Genomic DNA, 16,452 nt, shown 5'->3' on the forward strand with positions numbered 1-16,452 from the left:
TTTCCACTCAATCATGAGACCTTCCTATAGAGGATCGCTAAAAAAAATGATGATGGTTTGGCTAAAGAAATGACGATCGTCTGTCTCTAATACCACTTGTTAGGATTAACCTTAGATAGAAATAATAGTTACATGCAAATATAACCAATATTAGAAAATAATAAATCACACATAAGAAAACACAAGACACCAAGATTTAATCTGGTTCACCCAATCCCTGGGCTACATCCACCAACAGCAAGTCCAATATTATTATTATCCAGTGATTACAACTTGATTACAATCTATAATCCCTTATAGCTTAGTACCACTACAAGAACCAATTTTTGCATCACACACATTATGAAAATCCCTAACCCTAAGCCCTTTTTATATAATTTTTTTCCACTTACAAAATTAGGGCTAGAATAATAGAAAAATAGTAGTTGATTCCATTTACAATATAAGGGCATTTTTGGCTTCGGGATTGCTACACATGAAAACCTCCATGGGGGTGTTTCACCTAGACCCCACCCTATCCTATGCACTTAGGGCACTGCCCTTTGACCCCATCTTGGGGGGTGCTGCCCCTAAACCCCCATAGAAATAATCTAGAAGGAAACCATGTCGAATAAACCTCTGAGTCTGATTAGGCTCCACATCACAACAAAATTAAGTACACATAAACCAATTCCATGTCACAAATTGACATCACCAAAATAAATCATTTAATCACCTCAGTCCTATATAAGCAACTGGAGAGAAATCATAGAAAATTGATCAAAGACTCAAAAGGTTATACCAAAAAAGTCCCACCATTCACTTTAGTTCTACATAAGAGATATTGGAAAGCAATAACAACCATATGAACAAATCTCTCATAGAATACATATGACACATTACCATGGTTAGGTATTAAATATAATAACCAAAACATCATCATGACATCCCAGAACAAACCCCCAAGCCTCTAGTAAACATCCTAACTAGTCAAACCTAAGTCAACCCCAAAATCCCAACACTAGTAACCACACATCGCATACAATACATACAATAGTAAATTTTCATAGTTCATTAGGTTTTGAAAATACATAAGTTCAATGTTCACTATAGGTTTTCAAATTTTTATTTTCATTTTCAAACACAAAGATTCAATAACAACCAGGGATTCGATTTCTTTTCCAAGTATGACAATTTATGGAGTTTTCAATTCCAATCTAGGTTTACATTTTCCTTTTCATCAAAGTATGTTAGTTACTAAGTTCTCCAAGTAATAAAATTCTCCTAGTGTTGATTTGTTAATGTTTTCGAGTCCACAAAAGTCTCAACACTCAACAAATCATAAAAAGTTGTCTAAGCATAGTTTTCATAGTTCAATTCTTTTTCAAAAGAAAACACAAGATTCAATTTAAAATTAGGTTTCTAGTTTCCATTTCCAAGTATTATGATTGATAATGTTTTTGATTTCAAACAGAGTTTCAGATTCCATTTCTCTAGATGTCAAATACACTAAGCTTTCTGAGTTCATAAGATGTAATAAGAATTCCCCTAGAATTAAAATCATTTTCTTTTCAAATTAACTCATCTAGTAAAGGCCCAAGTTTACTAAAACAATCATTTCCCAAATTGTATCCCTCAAATTTACTTTCCCAAAAAAAAATTCTAACAATAAAAACTTTAAAATTATTAAGAAATAATTATTATTATTAAATTACTAAAGATAATAATCATTTATTTATTAATAAAATAATTTATATTAAATTATTAATAAAATAATTATTAATCTCTTAAGAAAAAAATAATTATTAAACATATAAAATATTAATAACATTTAATATTAATAAATTATTAACATTTAATATATTTTAATTAACATATATTAAAATTAATATAAACAAAAATATAAAAAAGTTAAAACTATATTAAAAAAATGGTGTCTTAACTTTCATGTGGGCAGCTTTAAGAAATCGTGAGCTACCTTTGGCAGCTGTGGATTGCTTAGACATTCACAGTCGCAGGCCGCTCAGGTAAGGAAAAGAGGAGGAGAGGAGAGGTGGGGTTGGTGGCCTGCCTCCCTATTTAATTTTCTTTATTATATTTTTTTTTTCAAAGAATACTAAGACAATAGCCTCCCCCCTAGTTTGTACAAAATCGCAGGTCTCTTTAATAATTCAATTTCATTTTTCTAAAATTTGTTTTATATTAAAAAAAATAAAAGAACAATGCCCTCACAATAAACTTGCAAGTTCTATTATAATATACATGTTTTTGATAATTTATGTAATAGATCAAATATGAGAATAAATATAACTTATCAAATCTATTAATTTATCTTCTAGTAACCCTTTTTTTTCTTCAAATCCTTGTTCAATTTTAACAATTCCAAATACAAGTCTTCAAATTAATCATCAAAGGTTTTTTATTTCAATTTATTTATAGAGGATTTCAAAAAAAATTAAGAACAATCAAGTTCATAAATAAGGGTTTCAACCCAATTGAATAATGAAAACAACTTCGCAAACACATAGAAGACAGAGAAAAACAAGAATGAGCATCTACTACACAAATCCACAAGATCCTACCTAGATCTGATGCTAAAAAAATCGCAAAAAATTCCCTTTCTTCTCAAAATATTCTATTTCAAAAATTGCTCCTCCAAATTTCCCAATTCTTTCAAAATGATCTCTACATATCTGATAAAGAATTATCCCCTAATTTTGGGGCTTTGATTGTGCAATCATGTGAGGGAACTTGCTGATCAATTTCTTTTAATAATTTATTATCTTTTACATTTTCATGCACATACTCTTAGATATTTAATTAGAAAATATCTTTATTTAAAAATTAGATTTCTCTCTTTAATTAATTTTCAAAGCATTTTTGATAAAAATATTGATTAACTTAAGTAATAATAATATTTATCATTTATTTAAAAATGATCTCCTAAATATATTATTATTAAATTAAATAAATATTATTACGCCCAGAATTAGAACTTTAATAAAATCTTTAAATTTAATTCTTTTATTTAATTAATTAAATATTGAATTTACTTCATAAATTTCCATTAAATTAAATCATTAAATGCTCTTTTAATTTGATTTAATTATAACATAAAATCACAACATGCCCATAAAACCAAATACTAAAGACAAAGAATAGAATCAAACTCTAGGGTCAAAGTCATGAATTCATGTTACTTGACAAATTCTTTCAAGTGAAACTAACTCAGATACTTGTCCTATTTTCTAGGACAATTGGCTTAGGTTAGGATTTGGACTCAAGAATCATCTCCCCACTTATACCATTGAAATATTGCAATAGGGTACACTCATTCTAGCAATTCAGGGAATTCAATACTCGATACCTGCAATCTGTATAAAATCCATGCATGTACAAACACATATATTCTAAACTAAATAGGCAATGGTAGGAAGTGGTACATCATGTATATCCTGACTAGCAAGTGACTACAACTCCCTCCCTCAACCACATCTAGAATGTCAATCATAAATTAAAACATACATGTACACCATACACATGCAAGTATGGGGTAAGTAACCATAGGAACAGCATATAAATCATTCCTCTAACTAACATCATGAAATAATTGAAAGTCATTAAATGAACATACATATATTGTCATCAAAACAATCCTAAAATAACTTAGTAACTCAACACACATATCAACTAAATATGAAATAAAATCTAATCTAATTTGGTAACCAAGTACCAATAATTATAAACATAAACATAAGGCAGGCCTAAATGAATCTATCAATACAATTAGAAAAGTCAACTAGGGTAGGCATTACAACTTGGTATAAAGGAAAGTATTTTCTTTGTTTGTAAACATGGATGTAGAAGTGAAGTGTTCAAGGAAGTGAGAACAAGAGTAGAGTATTTGGTAAATTCAAGTAAGTGATCCAAGGGATTATTGGATGCAAAGTTTTTGATCTAGTATCAAGATCAAATGGAGTAGAAGTCAGGTTGATAGGACAAAGTGTAATGCCCCACCAAGGGATCCAAAGAATTAACCTAGAATTTCACTAAGTTTGGAAGCATTTTTTTTTTTTTAAACATGAAACTAAATACCACTTATAAATTATACACAATAAGAAAGAAATAGCAATAACCATCTAAAATTAAACATAACAGGTTACATTCTTTAAAGATCCCTTAACGTTGAATTACATCTAAATCAACTAACATTATTAAATCCATCTAATACAACAACCACATGAAATAATAATGATAAGTCCAGTGTTTATACCTTACATTTCTAAATGCTCAATCATCCACTGTACATGTCACAAGGTATGAAAAGCTTTAAAGAATATACATATGTGGAATAAGGTACATCATCCTATTCTAATCCATGATACAACAAGTAAAGATAACCACATGTTTCACATGATACATCATCATAGAAGATATATACATCCATCATAAAGATCAAACATAATAAACTAAGTGCATGGTTCCTCCCAACCGTTAATAGCATCATTAGACCATCGCGGGTCCTAGTCATCCCTCTGTGCATAACATTCCAAACTACCGAAGAGATCATCGGTATTAACATAATAGGAATGTCACACCTATACATACTACATCATATGCGAAAAGTAATCTAACATGCAAATATAAGCATAAGATAACATCATCTAACATAAGCTAATCATCAGTGAAAGGATACATATCCACCATCATGAACGATGCATCAATCATGATGTCTCAAACAGATCTCAAATTATAAGAGTGGAAAAACACTACCACCCAACCGCGTGGAACCTAAGTGGTCTACTCCCACCGTGCTGAGGAGATAATCTCAAGTCCCAAACAGGCTATCCAAATCACATAGCAGAAATCTCTATAAGTCCAGGAATCCTAAAAGTATACTAACTCAAAGGTTTCAACACACAAATCGACATCTAATTCCTAGAGGCACACAATGACATGTAAGAAACCTACTATGCAAGCGAGAAAGTGTCATTGCATATATCATGTAGAAGTTACCCTGGTAGTTAGCTAAACTCCATGAGTCCCTACTGATCCTCATGCGGCCACTAGTATCCTCTCATACTAAAAAGGCATACTATGGAATGCAAGGTCACAACCATGCATTCTCTCTACTCCCATCCTAGTCTGTACAAGCACTCGAGGCATGGGCGAGAATAAAACAATTATCTTTTTAGGTTCATTTAGTTAGTATTAGGTGTGAATGTTTTCACTTATTAAACAACTTACAATGAGTTACCCTGGCAGCCTCTTAGGGCCCCAGCCCCCATTGCAAGCCACTCCTCGACACTACAAGCAGATAACCTACCCTAAGCTCATGGAATCATAAATCACCCCAGTCCTATACAAGCGACTAGAAAGAAAAATCAAAAGATAATCCATAATAAGAATATCAAATATCCATAATAAAAGCATCAAATCTCCATGAGCAACTAAAAAGCCTCCATAGAAAATCATGACCACAATAGCTCTCTATTGGCAACTGAAGCATCACTGATAATCAAAAGTATCCATTGGTTCTCAATAACCAAAATATATCTCAAAATCATACTGATCGAAGACTCCAAAATGGTTGAGTCCAAAACATGTCACAACATGACAACATCAAGAATAAATCAACACTTTAGTCCCTTCATGGCGATTGGAAAATATCCCAAGGATAACTGATCGATGACTCAAAAATGGTTAAGTCAAGTGTCTCATACATAAGAATCTCAACTATAACAATTAGTAATTACAAACAATTCATAGAGCATTCCATCACATAACCATGGTTGGGTTTACAAAGATTAGAAATAAGACATCATCATGACATCACAATCATAACCCCCAAGCCTCTAGTAAACATCCTATAACTGGTCAATACTAGTCAAACCAAAACCCAAAACAAATAGCATGGAGAAAACACAATGCAAGCAAATGTTTTGGTTTGCTAATTTACATAACTGAATTGAATATGGAGGTTTCAGTTTCTGTTTCCAATTTTGGATAATGAATGGAGGAATACATGTATTTGTTTGATAGATAAAAGTTTCTCCCTGTAACTCTTAGAATCAATTTTCCAATTACTTTAATGACATTTTTATTATATAAACATCCCATCAAATTTAACTAGTAAATTTTTGACATAAGAAATTACCAATTCTTTTCATAATCATCCTTTCTTCATAATTCAAATCAATTAAATTAAATCTATAATGTCATACCATAATATTACAAATTAATTTATTATTAAAAAAAAGATCTCTTCATACTATTATTTTTATAATATAATAATTATTTATTATTAATATATATATATATATATATATATAATTATAACAATTGATAATAACATCTTATAACATTGTAACAAAATCAAAAACGTCAATTTTGATTTCTATCCTCATAACTCCAAACAAATATTAATATAATTCTTTTCCCCCCTGCCATGGTACGCAGTACCTGCGACTGCAGGCACTGCACCGATAGCGGGTACAATGTACCCCTGTCGTCATAGTCCTGTGACGGCAGGCCTCTACGACCCACGGAGGTATGGGGTACCATTCATGCCCCTCAATGTGATTTGCTATATTTTTTTTTTATAACATTTTCTTAATAAAAGTGTTTTTTATATAATAAGAATCGCGATGCAATTTAATAAGTTTGCTCACTGATATATCGTTCAACTTTTCAATTTTATATATATATATATATATATATATATATATATATATATATATATATATATATATATATCTGTGTGTGTGTGTGTGTATATATATATATATATGCAGAGTTTTATACTACAGCATAAACATATATATATATATATATACATGTATATATATATATATACATGTATATATATATATATACACATATGTATATGTATGTATATATATATATGTATGTATATATATGTATGTATGTATATGTATGTATATATATGTATGTGTATGTATATGTATGTATGTATAACATATACATACACATACATATATATACATACATATATATACATACATATACATATATATATACACATACATGTATATATATATATATATATGTATGTATATATATAAATGTATGTATATATATATATATATATATAAATGTATGTATATATATATATATATATATATAGATATATACATACATACATATATATATATATATATATATATATATATATATATATATATATGTATGTATGTATGTATGTATGTATGTATGTATGTATGTATGTATGTATGTATGTATGTATATGTATGCAGATTTGAAAATATATAAACATGTATGTTTTTTCACAAAGAATATATCCATAATTTTAAGAATTTCCTATAAAATATTTTCTCTCTAAATTTTCTCAGTAAAATTTTCTAATGGATTTGGTTATAATTTAAATCATAGCCCTGTAATCTCTTCAGATCTATGCATATAAGGTTTTCTCAAATAAATTTTAACTACCCTTATTGAGAATGCATACAATCAAAATAGGAAAATCCTCAGAAAATATATAGAAGACACAAAGAAGACAGGAAGTGCAAGATGCGAAAATAGCATAAGCAAAATCACAAGAGTCTACCCGGATTCTGATGCTAATTTTCTTTTTCTCAGAAAACCCACAGAGCAAACTCCTTCCTTCTCCAAAGTTCTCGAGTCCTCCAATACTTCAAAATGCTCTCCCATGCTCTGTCTAAGCTTCTAGAAATGCCTGAATATAAAGGCCTCTCAGGAAGCACCTAGAATGTCTTTAGAAACAACTAGAAGGTGTTGACAACTAAGCATGAGTCTACTCCAACCTTCTAGATAAGTCATAAGGTGGTAGACACCATGTGCTTAATTGGTGCACTAACCCCCGTGTTGTTGACATATGAGAAATAAAAAGGTGTGTTTACTCCTAGGCAAGCTTATAACTTTTTATTTTAATTTTTATAACTTTCATTTTAATTTTTATAACTTTTATTATTATTATTTATTTATTAATTTATTATTATTTTATAATTATTATTAATTTTAATTTCTAATTTTCTTTTATTTAATTCTTTTTTTCTCATTTAATTAATTATAGTCAAAATATCAAAGATCGTGATATTATATTAATTTTCTCCAAATAATTAATTTATTAATTAAATCTATTTATTAAGACTTAATTAATAGAAAATTCACCATAGACCTCCAAGATAAAATATGAAAACCCATCATAGAACAATTTACACAAAATCAATCTAAAGGGTTAAAAATCACAAAATATGTCATCCAACACATTCGGAAGGTAAAATATCCAGATACTTGTCCTATATCTCTAGGACAATGGTTTTAAGGGTTTGGGATTTGGACTTGAGAATTTATCTCCCTTCTCTTATCATTGAGATAATGTGATAGGGTACGCTCATCCTGGCAATTCAAGGAAGTCGATACCCAGTACCTACAACCTGCATAAAATTCACGCATGTACATACATAATATATACTAAGCTAAACAGGCAATGGCAGGAAGTGGTGCATCATGTAGATCCCGACTAGCAGTGACTATGAATCCCTTCCTTAACCACATCAAAAATGCCATACAATAAGAACAAACACACACACCATACACATGCAAGTATGGGGTAAGTATCCATAATAAAACACATGAGATAATAAACCATCTAACTAATCATCATCAATAACTGAAAGCAATGTAATGATCATCATGCATACACGAAATGTAAAGTCTAAATGATCTCATCATATATCAACTGAATCCATAACATAATGTCTGATAGTCTCAAAAAAATACCACTAATCCATCAACATAAAACCAGTCTAACATAGTCTGATAATAGTAGTAACAATGTGTCTAGAAAGATGTGAACGAGGGCAAGCACTGCACAAAGAACGAGGAAGAAGAAATATAGTACAATTCTATTATTATGCAAGGAATAATACATAAATCATTTGGGTAGTGAGGCCATTGGTCTTGCCCCTAAAGCTATTTGGATAGTGATTCCATCTACCTTATACAACTCCTAACAGTGTTGGCACAACTCCTAACAAGGTTGGAATCTCCTAATAGGGATTCAAAGTCTCCTAAAAGGGACCAATATGTATTGAATGTATTTCATAGACTCCTAATAGGGTCCATCATCTAAAAAGGGATATTTATATTAGTACATCATCTTGTCGGTACCATCCCCACTAGGGTTTTCCCTTAGATCAAGGGTTTCCCTCATTAACATATTTGGTGTTATTGTGCATGAGTATCTTGTTGCAGTTTCTAATTATATTTTTCATATGGTTAATATTAAATAAGGTTGTTATAAGTAATAATAGTTTTATAAATTATTCACCCCCCTCCCTCTCAATTGTATTAGTGGACTATATATTCTAACATTATGTCTTCTTTATCTTGTTTTCTTTCTTGATTACTAGGGCCTCTAAAGCTTTTCTATTAAAAACTTCTTCATAAGTCCCAAATTGTGTGGGTGAAGTATTATTTGGTAACCTCAATATATGGTCAGTATAACTGACCAAATCCTTTTCTAAAACCTTATAATCTAGATAAGGAACCCAAGAAGTTCTTGGATCCATTGATTGAACCCTACAATTATTAGTGTCAACAACAAAACATAAAGATTATTTATGCCTTCCCACTACTATGCCTAGGATCTGATGGCACACTTGCATTCTCAATTAAAATTCTTTGAAGTAGCTCCAAATTATTTTCTTGAAATCCTCTCCTAACTTTTCAACATACTTGTTAATTTGATAAATAATAGATCTATTATCATTCCATTTTACTACTCCTATACCACAAAAAAAACTTCTTAACATAGAAATAAATACATACAAGAGGTGTTCCATATTTTATGTCTTGTTGTTAGTCCTTCAATATTTCCATATTCAGACTTAATTTATTAACAAAAATACCTGATAAATTATACACTTTACCCTACATGGTAATATTGTGTGTTATCCATATAGTTGTTCCTGACATGCTATTGGGGTGGCTCGATTGATATAATTTAGATCTTGTTATCATTGCAACAAATCTTGTTCCTTCATGTTTTGTCTTATCTAGCAGCATATCTCTTTTGTCTTATGTTCTCTTTGTTATCTACCTCAACTCATTGAAATTACTTACTCTCGGCAAACATCCTTTCCTTCTGCTAATAGGGCCATGACTTTTTTGATGATTTCCTTCGTGATCTTTACTAGTTCTTCCATATCTAGCCAAAGTTATCCATCATGTACTAGACTATGTACAAATCTAATCCATTCATCAAAAAAAACTTTGGCATGTGCACCATATGTGTAAGGCCTTGACCTTTGAGGTGCTTGTAGTTATCTTTGAGTTCACCATCCATACACAGTGCCTTCCTATAGATTTCTTCAATTCCTGCATTACCCAATACCAAAATCTTGTTATGAATGAAGGTAGTGATATCCTTAATCAATATTCCTCTCAGTGTTAGAGATGAGAGAGCTCCAAAATTATCTCATATTCTCGAATCTACTGGATGAATTTTACATTCTAGCTTTGGTATTTTGTTGATGCTCACAAAAAAAAAGGTGTCTTGACCACAACTACCTTTTTTTATAAAATTTTCTCATTTAACTGTGTACTCAAACAAATAATTTTCTTACTACAATGATTAGGGCACAATTTTCTCTATCAAATCTATTATGTTTTAACGCTTAATTGCTTCAAAGTTATTTTTACACGTAGTAACTTTTAGAAAGAAAGCTGTCAAGTGAATTATCCTCTACATGTACTTATAATTTGAAAAGTAAGAAAATTATTAATTTTTTAATTAATGCAATTACAATAGTATTTTTTCTCTAATAGTCTTCAAATTGATAGGGTTTTCCTTTTTTTCTGTATTGATAGTGTTATATTTCTTACCCATCACACTTCTTTATCTTGTCAAAGATGTATAGGATTTTATCATTATTTACTATCCCTGACCAATACTCCTACTATCTTAGTTCGAGGATGATCCTTCTTGACTTGATTTCAATGTTTTTTTTTAAGATATGCTCTCATTTTTCTTTTTTTTGGATTAAGGTAAAAATAGGTTTTGAGGGGACCCAAAACCTTATACAAAAAAATAAAAGCTATGTAAAATAGTATCCACCAAGTTTTACAAGGACCTAGAACCTACAATAACATCAACAAAAAACCAAGTTTTACAAGGACTTGAAACCTAAATAGTAGCATACAAACATAAAGCAGCTAGAAAAGAAAAAAAATCAGTAAAAGACAACTAGCAGAGAGATACAGAACCAGAAAGCCAGACTAGTGACCAAGTTTAGTAGAAGAAAAATGGGAAAAAAAACCCTGTCATTGAAGCTCCTCCATAGCATTAGTTAAATATTTGGCAATATTAGCAACCCCTTGTAGGATATCCCTAGCATTGGATATCAAGGTAGTTTCAATGACCCTTTTAGTGCTCTGTCTTGTCCTTCTAAAAGGACAACCAGTCATTTGGGCATGCATGGGAGAAAAAATTTCCTCATTGCTTCTCTTGACCAAGCTAACTATCACCACACATAAACTAGTAGTGATCATGTCCATCTATTGTACACTATCCTTAACCAATAACCTCAGGCTAGCTTTATAGGCCATCAATTTCTCAAGAATGTTCCCAATTTTTCCTTCAAGCTCAATTCTTTTCTTTTTTTTAATATCCATATTCTTTTGCAACTTGTTAACACTTTTCTTTAAGGTAATTATTTCATTATAGAGTCATGTATCATCCTATAGAGTCACATCCACCTTCATTTAAGCTTTATTAAGAAACAAAATCCTTCCACTAATATTCTTCACCCCAGTTTTCTCATCTACACTCTTCAACTTGTGGTGACCAATGTTAGTATGGGCCTCTTTCGGCATAGAATGTGTTTCCCCAACTAAATACTTTTCCTCCTTATCAATCATCTAGGTAGTTTTAGAAGTATTTGGCTTGTGGGTAGTAATCATTGTATTATCATCCTTCTTGGTTTCCATTTGGTGTCCCTCTTCCTCAATAGCTTCATTGGTAGTTGTATTATCTGTCACCTCATTTTCTTTGTCCTTTGAGGAGATCAAAAAACTAACTAGGTTCTTAATACTAAGGTTTAGAGAGCCCACATTACTCCCTGTACCATTAGACTTAGCCATAGTATCATCTTGACTACCTGAGTACCCATGATTGTTCGAGCTAAAATCTCCATTCTTTGTTTCTCCCTTATCTTCCTCCTTATTCTCTACTTTTGTGGTGCCCTTTTCTTCTTTTGAGCTATTTACTCTAACCTTAGGTTTGTTCCTACTTTTGCCTTCACCTTTAACCTTCCTATTTTTCTTTTTCTTTGCAGTTTCCTTCTTACTAGCCCAATCGCTATCTAACTCAATATCCATGTCCTTTATCTCCTCAATTTTAACATTGTGTATTTTAAAAAATTTAGCACTAGATTTGTCCAGAATCTTCTTCCCATATATCATTTTTTCTTTTCTAGTAGAAGGAGAGAGCTTCATAGCATTCTCTCTATGATATTCCTTAATAAGCAGGATCATTCCTTCATGGAGAATAGGTTTAGATTTTTTTTTCCTATGTGCACTAAGGTTGTTTAAAAATGAATATTTCAATTAGAATGGGGAAAGAAACCCTATCCTTTTATCTAAAGTGATTCTAAAAAACAAAATGGAAATTATGCACTCTTTTAGACCTCCCATCAAGAATGAAATACTCAGGAATGCAAGACAAAACATCTTTCCATTGGACCTTTATTTGGTCAAGATCGAAGAAGTACCCTTTCTTAACCAATTTTCTTTCTTCTTCAAGGTTCTTCAGAAAAAATTTCAAGGAATCATTTGAGATTTTAGTCTCTTTCTTGAATTTTATTCCCCCAATAAAGAGCCTAGTAATTTCCACAATAAATTCTTCCATGATAGTCACAAAAACCCCATGCAAAGTTACAAATTCCCCAACCCAATTTCTTAAAAAAAAATTCAGTAATATGGGGTTTATAGCCATGCAATATTTCAAGGTAATCAATAACCTTACCTTTGTGAAGAGTGTTCCAAACCACCATTTTCTCCTTCCAATGTTTATAGTTCACAAGCTCTTGCTTCCTCGGCTCACCACCCATTTTGTAACCCAAGCCAATCACCAAACTTATGTAATGAAGAAAGATTTTGCAAGAGAAAAAAAAGCATTATTTCTCTTTACATTCAAAAATCACCCACAATACGTACCAATCTAAGAAGGTAATAATTAAGAGGTACCTCCTTGAAAAAAGAATGCAGATATCATTAAAGTTATAGCTTCCTTCGATATTTGAAAAAAACTTAATTGAAGTTTGTATTAAATTTATCTTCGATTGCAATTGTCTCATCAAGTTGAATGATTGCCTTTAAATTCTCTTCCTTTCTTAGGTCATTTGTCCATGAGAGTAGTCTGTCTATACCCCCTACTTTGTTGGAAATCCAATCAACAACCATATTACCCTCACGATAAATATGGGTGATAATAACTTTTTCAAAATTATTAAGAAGACTTGATTTCTTCAATAATCATTTTAATATTCTAAGTGACCAAATAATTATTATTAAGCCTATTAACAATATTCAAAGAGTCCCCTTCCATCCATAACTTCTTAATACTAGTTTCCACAACTCTATGAACAATAAGCAAAGTTTTTGTCACTTCCTCCCTATGACTTGTAGCAGTACTAATAGGAACATCCACCACTCTACAATTATGATCCCTATGAACTCCACCACACCTTACTCTCCTTGAGTTACCTTTAGTAGATCCATCAAAATTAGCTTTAATCCACCCACTTGGAGAGGATTTCTAAATCATGCCCTCTCTATTGGTATTATCTTTAATCTCTTTGAATCTCATTGGGTGATTAATATCAAAGATACCAAAATTATTATTTTCGTTAAGGAAATTTTCTTTGAGAGTCCTAAGGATTTTGTGGCCAACGACCTAGCTAGGACATTCTTTATCTCTAAAGATTTGATTATTTCTTTCTTTCCTAATTTCCCAACAAAGGTGTGGAAGAGAATAGTTCCAAAGGTAACTAAAGAACCATTTGTAGGGAATTTCTAGCATTGAAAAAAATCCATAAGGTTACCAAGTTGAACCCATTGAAGATTCTAGTACTCCAGAAGGATATTCTAGACACTATTATTGAAATTGCAATGGAGGAAAAGGTGATTACTATCTTCATTTTCCTTTTTGCATAGAATACATCTATTAACTATATAGATACCCCTTTTATGGAGACTGTCTATGGTTAGAATTTTGTTTTGAAGAGAAATCAAAAAGAAAAATTCAATTTTAGGGATAAGACCCTTCCTCCAATTTTTGGACTAGGGAGGGAAAATGGCATTAGACTCATATTTGAAAATAGGGGCCACTTTATAATTTCCAATTGGGTCAGTTCCCCAAATAAGGGAATCTTCCTTGTTCATATTAAGGTAAAAGGAATTGAGAGAGGTCTAGATAAACAATAGGTCAAGACTAATCTCCACAAGATTCACCCATCCATCATTCCTCCAATAGTGAAAAATAAAACACCCATAGGTCTGCTTGCTTCTTTCAATAGAAAATCAAAGTAAACTTGATTCAATGGAACATCCAAAATCTTGATATCATCCCAAAACTTCACCTTTCTATCATCTCCCAATTTCCAACTACATCCTTTTTGAAGAATATCTTTTACTACTTGAACAACATTCCATATAGTAGAAGAGTTAATAATCCCAGGATGATTCTAATCATAGAGAGAGTGGGAATTTTAAAGATATTTATGCTTCCATATAGTACTCCATTCTTTTTCTTCTTGATAAATTTTCCACCCTTTCTTAGATAATAGAGCTTTATTCATGCTTTTAATGTTCCTAATACCAAGACCTCCTTCACATTTAGGCTAACTAATGTTATCTTGCACAACTAATGGAATTCTTTTTCTTTTTCAGATTTGGACCATAAAAAAATCTTTTCGATCTTTATCAATTGCCTCTGCATATTTACCTAGAATTTTAAAGAGGATAAGGGAATAGGTAGGGAGGTTTTAGAGAGCTGACTTGAGAAGGGTAACTATACAAGATTAACTGAGCCTGTTTCTTTTCCAACCTACCAGTGTTTTGTTAAAATTCTCAACTAGTTTCTCCCAAAAGGATTGAGGGGGTTATTGGCCCAAAGGAAGCCCAAGATAGGTACTTGAAAAATCACCAATAGTACATCCCAATGCATTAGAAATCTTCATTTGCCTAGGAATAGGAGTATTAAGGAAGAATAACAAACTTTTCTCCCAATTAACTAATTGCCTCAAAGCATAAGAGTATAGATTAAGGGCCCTTTTAAAGCATCTAGCCTCCTTGAAAGTAGACAGACCCAAAAAAAAATTATCATCAACAAATTTTTCATGAGAGTAGGTTAGATATTGAAATGAAGGATTAATAACATGAATACTCCCCTTTTCCATAAGAGCTCTGATATACCTTTTGAAACATTCAACCATAATAGTAAACAAAATTGAGATATATGATCTCCTTGCCTCATCCCTCTAGAAGGTTTGAAAAGGCTAGTGGAGACCCCATTAACTAAAATAGACATAGATGTTGTAGTCACCAATTGAGATATCAATTGCAAGCATCTATCACCAAAACCAAAAGTCTTCAAAATTCTAAAAAGGAAGCTCCATTACACTCAGTCGTAGGCTTTTGTAATATCCACTTTCATCACAAAAACTTAAGTTTTAGAAGAATTCATAGAGTGAATATTTTCATGCACTACAATTATAAAGTTCAGAAGTTTCTTTCCCAAGACAAAACCATTTTGTTGTTTAGATATCAGATTTAAAAGAACCTTTAGAATACTCACAGTCAAAACTTTAGAGATAATTTTATAAATTGAATTACAAAGGCTAATGGGTCTAAAGAGCTCCAAAGCATTTGCTCCCACTTTTTTAGGAATCAAGCATAAAAAGGTGGAGTTTATCTCTTTAAGCATTTTTATAGCTCCATTGAACTCCTTAATAGCATTACATAATCCTTTTCAACAACCTTCCATAACAACTAGAAGAAAAACATAAGAAAACCATCCAAGATAGGGGATTTATCCCCTTCAAAAGATTAAATTTCCTCATAAATCTCTTTCTCAGAAGGAATACTAGTCAATCAAAAAAAAATCTCTTTAGAAACAATTTTAGGGATAGTTCCAAGCAATTCTTCTTGCTTAATCCTATAAATGTTTTGATCAGCAGAAAGGAGAGATGAGAAAAATGGAAACCAATTCATCAGCAATCTCCTTCTCTTTTGTCAGTTCATTCAGATCCACCTTTAGCCTAGTTAATCAATTAGTAGTCCTATGTTCCATATTAGTCAAGAAAAAAAATTGGAATTTATATCTCCTACCTGCAGCTAGATAGCCCTAGACCTCTACCTCTAAAAAGTCTCTTCCTTTGAAACAATATTATGGAAATTGACTAATTT

Source organism: Cupressus sempervirens, chromosome 4, assembly GCF_028749045.1.
Source record: "Cupressus sempervirens isolate cs-2001-9-10 chromosome 4, ASM2874904v1, whole genome shotgun sequence".
NCBI classification, from domain to species: domain Eukaryota; kingdom Viridiplantae; phylum Streptophyta; class Pinopsida; order Cupressales; family Cupressaceae; genus Cupressus; species Cupressus sempervirens.